The sequence below is a fragment of the Marmota marmota genome, unplaced genomic scaffold (genome assembly GCF_001458135.2).
Source record: "Marmota marmota marmota unplaced genomic scaffold, marMar, whole genome shotgun sequence".
NCBI lineage: Eukaryota > Metazoa > Chordata > Mammalia > Rodentia > Sciuridae > Marmota > Marmota marmota.
In genome coordinates this window covers 7,595,536-7,603,809 of record NW_026000108.1, presented here as the reverse complement: position 1 = coordinate 7,603,809, position 8,274 = coordinate 7,595,536, and the positions used below count along the sequence as shown (strand labels likewise).

The following is an 8,274-nucleotide window of genomic DNA, read 5'->3' as shown; positions in this document are numbered from 1 at the left end:
CAACAGGGTAAAAAGACAACTTACAGAACTATGAAAAATATGTGCAAGCCATACATCTGATAAGGGTTAATATACAAAGTATATAGGAACTCAAACAACTCAGTAGCAAGGGAACTAATCAATCTATTAAGAAATGGGCAGATGATAATTTGTTACAATAGTAATATGAAACTGATATATTCATGAATCTATTCCTGATCTATAAGTGTGAAACAGTAAATTTGCAAAGTCATTATAAGTCACAATTTTAGTATAATGAAATCAACACAGCAATGAAAAGACAAATACAATCTTGTAAAAAAGTTAAAAAAAAAACACACACACACAAAAAGGCAGAGGATCCAAGTAGCCAGTTATCAAGAAATGACATATAAATGACCAACAGATACATGAAACAATGCTCAATGTCACTAATTATTAGAAAACCACAAATCAGATCCACAATAAGATGCAACTTCTCAGGATATGTGAGCCCATAACTGTGATAAACCATAGAGGGGGATGCAAATTATTGTAGTGATTATGGAAAACACAATGGAGATTCCTCAAAAAGCTAATCATTGTGTTTACCTTGATATCTAGCAATCCCACTTCTGCGGATATACCCAAAGTATGTGAGATCAATATATCAAAGGCATATCTGCACTCACATATTTATTGTAGTAGCATTATTTACAATGATCAAGTTAGAGAATCAACCTTTACCCATGAACCAATGAATGAATAAAAGTAAAAAAAAAAACAAAAAACCCACAGGTAACCAGTATTGAGCAAAAGAGACAAAGCTCCAAAACATGGGTTTTCCCACACTGCCTTAGGGAGGGATCCATAATGCATTTTTCCCTATTCCCATCTTGAAGGGAAACTGTCACAATGTCTGGAGCCCTTAATGTCCTGCAAACGAAGGAGGAGGATGTCCTCAAATTCCTTGCAGCAGGAACCCACTTTGGTGGCACCAACCTTGATTTCCAGGTGGAACAATGTATCTACAAAAGCAAAAGTGATGGCCTCTACATCACAGATCTGAAGAGGAGATGGGCGAAGCTTCTGCTGGCAGCTCGTGCCATTGTTGCCATTGAAAACTCTGCTGATGTCCGTGTCATATCCTCCAGGAATACTGGCCAGCGGGCTGTGCGAAGTTGCTGCTGCCCCAGAGCCACTCCTATTGCCAGCTGCTTCATTCCTGGAACCTTCACTAACCAGATCCAGGCAGCCTTCCCAGAGCCACATCTTCTGGTGGTTCCTGATCCCAGGGTGACCACCAGCCACTTACGGAAGCATCTCATGTCAACCTGCCTACCATTGCTCTGTGTGACACAGAATCTCCTCTGCACCATGTGGACATTGCCATTCCATGCAACAACCAGGGAGCTCATTCTGTGGGTCTGATGTGGCCAAGACGTTCTGCCTTTGTGTGGCCCCATTTCCCATCATCACCCGTGGGATGTCATACCTGAGCTCTTCTTCAACAGAGATCCTGAAGAAAACACTGTGACCACGAAGGAATTTCAGGGTAAATGGACTGCTCCAGCTCCTGAGTAGCTCACTGCTACTCAACCAGAGGTAGAAGACAGGTCTGAAGGCATGCAGGTGCCCTCTGTGCCTATCCAGCAGTTTCCTACTGAAGACTGGAGTGCCCAGCCAGCCACTGAAGACTGCTCTGCAGCTCCCACTGCTCAGGCCACTGAGTGGATAGGAACAGCCACTGAGTGGTCTTGAGCTGTTCTTCTTCAGACACTTTGGAAATAAGGTTACAGAGAGAGAGAGAGAGAGAGAGAGAGAGAGGAGAAAAGGTGATACCTGCCTGCAATAGAATACTATTCTTTCATTAAGAATGAGGGAAATTACATTTTTAACACAAAAACAAAACCGGAAGACAACAGGGTAAGTAAAATAGTCCAGGTACAGAAGGCAGATATAATGTTGCTACTTATATGTAGAACCTAAGGCACTCAAACATACAGAGGATGAAAGAGGAACAGCGGGTACCAGAGGCTGGGGAGGTTGGCAGTGGGGAGATGTTGACGAGAGGGTACATCACTTAGTTAGGAGGAATAAATGGGAAGGTCTTAGGGTAGCAGAGACGTCAGTAAGCTTGATTCTGTCATTCCACAGCAGACACATGTAACAGTACATCATTTTGCATTCTACAAATGCATACAAGTATGATTTGTCAATGTTCGGTAAGAGCACAAATAAACATAAAGACCACAAAATATTCCTTTGTGAATAGTGTTCATGATTATAAAACTGTTATAAAGCAGAGAAAACTATCTATCTATCTATCTATCCATATATATATATTTAAACTTTAAACTTAACAGACTCCACGAAGCCATAAAGAGGAGGTAGAATTGCATCTTCCCTCCAGGCACTATTTTGATTAAGAGGAACGACTATGGAGTCGGATATTTCATCCTTGTCTCCAGTTTATTGAACCTTAGATTCAGGCATATTACCTTACCACTGGGCTTCTTAGTGTTTTAATCTCCAAATGGGAAGAAAAGTAATTACTCCACACATTTATTATGAATATTAACTAATTTATGTGCAATGCTTAGTGTACTTCATGGCCCACACACACTGTTGTTTGAACTGCAGCTGTCATTGTTATTTTATTCATAATTATAACCAAGAGAAAAAAGCCTGCAACTTCACAGTGTCTTGTTTTCATAACCCTTGTCTGGTCTATTCACTCAGGAAGTCCACAGAGGTAGCAAGGATCATTCCTTTTTTGCATTTCACAGAAGAGCAGCCTGCTTGGCCCAGGTGAGGTGGTGTGTGTGAGACCCTCAGGTGAGCCACCTTGCAGCCAGACCTTGAATTGGCAACCTTGATGCAAGCTCAGCGTGTTTCCACTCCAGCCTCCTGTATTACAGTGCATTTCAGTAATTGTTCTTTTGCGTTAATAATCTAAAGGTACTTGGGGGGAAATGAGATGTGTAAGAGCATTTTAAAAAGCAATTGAAACACTGAAGCCAGGAGGGCAAGCGCCAAAGAACAATATGCCAATTCAGAGGCACGAAGGGGCAGGTCTAGTGACTTGCTCCCGGAGGCAGGCAAGGAAGGACACGGAATGCAAGCACAAGAGGTCAAGCTGAAAATAATAATGCCTCTGAAGCTGATTCCTCATTATTATTGTTATTCAAACAAAGACCCACAGCTGTTGCTTGGACCTTTGGCCTAAGCAGCAAGATTCTTTAAATGTCTGTTGTGAATCTCACTAAAAGGGCTATTTTTAAGCAACATTTTTAAAGGAACACGTGTAGGAAAAACTGACAATAAATAGAGTTCAGATTTGTTCCTGATTTTGTTACCTTAATAACTTAATATCCTTTGTTCCTTACCTTTTCTCTAAAAGGTATTAAGATAATAGGAAACAAAAATTTGTTGCAGATACAAAATGTCAGTATTGGCTATGGTGTTCCATTTTGTCATGGCTCCCCATGCCCACACCAGATTTGATAAAACAGAAGTAATAGTGAATGTATTGGAGTAAATTACATTATATACATGACATAATGTCACAAAGAACCCCACTACAATGAATAATTATAACACACTAATTAAAACATAAAAAATAAGAGCTGGTAGAATTAAGAGTATAGAATTCGGAAAAAAAAAAAGCTGTTAGTTGTCATTTTTAACATTAGACAACTGCAATGTAATTCTTTAAAAAAACTTGGTGCATAACATTTCCCCCTTAAATAGGTTTGGAAAACTATATTCCACAGACAAAATACAACCTGACACCTTTTAAATGAATAAAGTTTTATTAGATCCTACCACTTTCATTTTTGTGTGTATGGTCTCTAGCTACTTTTGATTTATTAAAGTATGATCTTAGCTACTGGCTGAGTAGTTGCTACAGAGAAAAGGTCAGCAAAGCCTCACACATCCTCTATGTGTCTCTATCAAAAAATCACTGCCAAGCACTAGTTGAGGAAATTGAGATTTAGTGAGAGGAAATGCTGTAAATCAAACAGCTCTTGGCTCTTTCGAAGTAGGAAATGATCTCAGATTTTCTTAGTTCAACCTGGGATGAAACTCAAATAGATACTTCTCCAGGGCAAGCAAACTGCAATTCTCCTTAAGAGGTACTATATACACATGTTTGAGAATGCAGCTTCATCCTAGAGAACCTGGAGCTGTAATGGGGGACACGTGCTTTTCAGCATCTGAAGATCTGATATGAGAAGCAGAGCTCACACTGGTTTTGGTTTCCCTTATGCTACAGAGTGGCAGTTACGTGGTAAATGCTGGCCATGTGTTCTGCAGGCTAGAAAGGCAATCTCTCTGTGTGCCAGCTATGATTTTCCGTGTTGGGTTGGGTCAAAGTTTTGTTTCTGGCCTACAAAATGTGTTCACTTTCAAAGGATTTCCTTTTGAATGGGATGCCTCTTTGAGGGCTTGTTTTGGTTTGTTTTTTAAATTTCCTATTGCCCTGCTCAGGCAGAAGGGGTGCAGCAGAATTGCTGACTTGAGTCTCAGGCTGACAAAAAGGAAGAGGGCTTTGTAAGCAAGAGGAAACTTCGGAAACATCTGGCACAAAAATGTGAATTTATGAATCATGGGTGGGTCCCTTCAAAGGTTCCTGTTAAAATTTGCCTTGCAGCACAGATAACCTTCCACTGGTTTGGAGGTGTGTGTGTGTGTGTGTGTGTGTGTGTGTGAGAGAGAGAGAGAGAGAGAGAGAGAGAGAGAGAGAGAGAGAATGTTTTCTTGCCATCAGATCAGAAAGTCAAAAAACCATGAGACTATCAAGTCAACCTAACAATCACACATAGTGGGAAAATCTTACAATTGTGTATCCAAATGACAAGGATTCCCACCACCTTGCCTTACCAACCTGCTGATCGCGCTCTGGAAAACAGCAGTCTTCTGCCTCCACCTGCCCACTGGGCTGTTGTGAAGGTCACCATAGGTAAAGCATGTGAACAGAATTTACAGCTTTAGAGAATATGTAAGATGAACCTTACAGGCATCACTAAGATGATGATGATACTGTTAATGGCAGACATGACTAATCCAGGGCATTTTTGAGACATTGAGGGCACTTTTTATACTTACTATGAGATAACCCTTCAAACCAAGTTGGCCCAAGAGAGCAAGACAGCACCATGACCATACTCTTTAAACATCCAAATTCACAGCAAATTTACTTGCTGAGCACTGCCTGCCCGAGGCTGTAGAGGAAGGATTTCTGACCTTCCCAGTAACAGGTTTAATTCAGACAGCCATAACCTGAAAAGAGGGTACCATAGGAAGTCAAGTGGAGGGGAGACCCACAAGCCTTCCCGCTGGTCATTTCTCACTGAAGGAGTCTATCTGGATCTAGTCAAGCCACTAGAAATCTATGGTCTCAAATTCAGCTGCACTTCCCCACAATTTTCTCCCTCTTTTAAAAAGCGTCTTTCTTATTTATGAAGTTACACAAAAGTACTCTTTCCCGCTAATTGGCCCTTATTTTACCTGGCACGAAAATCTGTTACTCAAGTTATCTAGAACTCAGCAAATCTGCTTCCACAGGGCCGTGCCCACTTCCAGGGCCTCTGTCCAATGACTTATCATATTTGCATTAGCTGATCCCACACCCTGTATCTGGCTTTCCTGGTTCTAGCCCCCGCCCTTCCCACTTCCCTTCAAGCTATCTCACTTAATGACTTATATCATTTTCTCCTCTGAATTTGCACAGGGTGGCATAACAAGTGCTTCTGTCACAGTGCTTGAACTTTCTACATTGTCACTGGATGTGTCCCCACAGTCATACACTAGACCATGACAATGACTTGAGATTAAAGTTTTGCATTTTGCAGCACTTGGAACCAAATACAGACTCAATAGCTCATTTCTGAATAGCGTATTGGGTATAGGCACTGTCCATAACAATCTAGTATATGTCCACCAAAATCCTAAGTTGCTTCAGATCCCCAGTAGATGCCTGAAGCTACAGAGAGCAATGGAGAGTATCCTTATCATGTCTTCTCTTATACCCACATAACAATGGTAAAATGCAATCTATAATTATGACTTATAAGTGACCTAAAATGAAAAATAATACAAAATAATTATAACAATATACTATAATAAAACTGCCAGCTTCATTATTCTTATACTTTGAAGTCCTACCAATTGCCAAAAAAAGAAAAAAGAAAAAACTGTCTTGAGAGTTCTTTTCCACAAAGTTTTTTCATGATAAAAATCTGTGGGTATCTTTACACTTTCACCTTCTCAACTTATACATATGTGGATGATCTTATCTGATTGCTTTTCTAGGACAATCTGAACTTTAAAAACCATGTTGCATTCTGTAACTCCAAAGCTGTGGGAGATCTTTAATATCTAGTTCTGTGGGTGGCAAACTCATTTATGTGATAACGCTCCAAAAAAATCAGATGTCTCTGTAGAATTCTGTGATGTATAATTTGATCACATCTAATACTGTCATGTAAATAAGAAAGTTTTTACAATCAGAAAATGTGATTGTGATATCAGAACACAATCTGAAAGTCACACTGTAATGACAGAACCTAGGGAAACTGGGACTGTTGAGACTGTTTTCAGCCAAGCTTTGACATCTGCTAACTTACACTCTGTACATTTGTTTTTTACTTTGTTGTTAATTGATAGGAGATAGCATTATTATAAAGAAATTAGAGATAATCCCGTAACAGAAATTTCTTAAAACTAACTTAGCTTTCTTTATATATTTGTGAAAATATTTATATAGTTAATACCTTGCTTCTACAGACCACAGTAACATCATAAATTTCATTGACCAGACCTTTATTTTAAAAGACAAAAACATTTTTTTAATATCATAGTTATTTCATGATTACAATATACCAGGAAACAGAATTTAATCCTGTTAAAAGTGAAACTTTGAGAAAGTCTTACTTTATTTTGTTTATATCTTCTACTTTGAAAGGACCAGAGATGCTACTTAAGGGCTTTGAGAAAATAAAGCACAGCAATATTGGCCAGCCCCACAGACGGGCTTTATGAGCCAACCACAGGGGTGAGCCCCAGGGACAGAATGAGTCCAGTCATTGGAACAGGCCAACATGCCCAGGCCTAAAGAGGAGATGGCAGGGGGATATTTACAGTTCTGAAAGTGCATTTGAATTCTAGTTCTTGCGTGCACATATGAGTCATATTTGGCAAGTCAATTTTCTGCAGGTAAGTGTATTATTCTTGCTTAAATAATAATAGTCATGATAATAATAACTATATATACACACACTTGTATGATCACCTTTCTGAATTTTTAAAAATCAAATATATTAAAATTGATTTGCATGCAAAAAATGTTGATAACTACTTAATTGACTTAAAATATTGATAAATAATATGAGAATAAATAAATAAGGTATATGATTTATCGATTTATCTCATTTTATTTGTGACAATATTTTATTCATAGAAGTTCTGTAAAAAAATAAATAAAAGGCCAATATTTATAAGTATAATAAGTCAGTGAAGACATCAGACCTTTAGGATTACAAGCCAGACCAGACCTCAGCAATAAGTCTCCAGATACACTCTTTTGACATGGAAAAGCCACCAGCAGCCCTGTTGTTTATATCGGAACCACATTTAATGTATGCCCACTATGAACTACAGACTATTTTGTTGAGGAGTCTGGAAATTATTGTATTTGAAATTAGATTAACGTGGCTACCACATTATTCCCAAGGCCTTGCTCCTGTGTGCTGTTCAAATCAGGAAACCATCTAACTGAATCTGCTTACAAAACACACCAACGTGTCCACAGCTCCCTGTCATCATCTTACAGTGTTATCTGCACAGCTCCTAGTTACATTTTCACATTTCTCATTGGATGTATGTCCTCCAACAAGTATAGGAGTGTAAATGGGAAGGAGAGAAATAACCATTATTCTTATCTAATTATGAGGTGCTTTGTTTTGTTTTACTTCCTCAAGTTTAAATCTTTAAATCAGTGCTCATAGGAAGGAGATATTATATTCCCAAACTAGCATTCAGAAGAATCTGTTGTCATGCAGTGGTGACCATGGGCTATGGTAGCACAAGGATTGGGGTCACAGCCTGGCTCTGATTTGTTCTGCTTAAGAGATTTGATTTCTATAAAATTCTCTTCTATTATTGCTAACACTAAATTTATTTTATGTAAGATTTGAAAGTGTTCCATGATCCATCAAGCACTATGCAAACATTATTATGACTTTTGATTGTTTCTGTAGGGGAAATAGCACTGGAGGTTAAAACTCAGAGTTTTAGTTACTTTAAGATTTT

At 38.8% G+C, this 8,274-nt stretch overlaps 1 pseudogene; it reads left to right on the top strand.

Annotated features, from left to right (window-relative positions):
• Positions 1–852: 852 nt before the first annotated feature.
• On the top strand, positions 853–1,719 carry LOC107139002 (annotated as a pseudogene).
• The last annotated feature ends 6,555 nt before the right edge of the window (positions 1,720–8,274 follow it).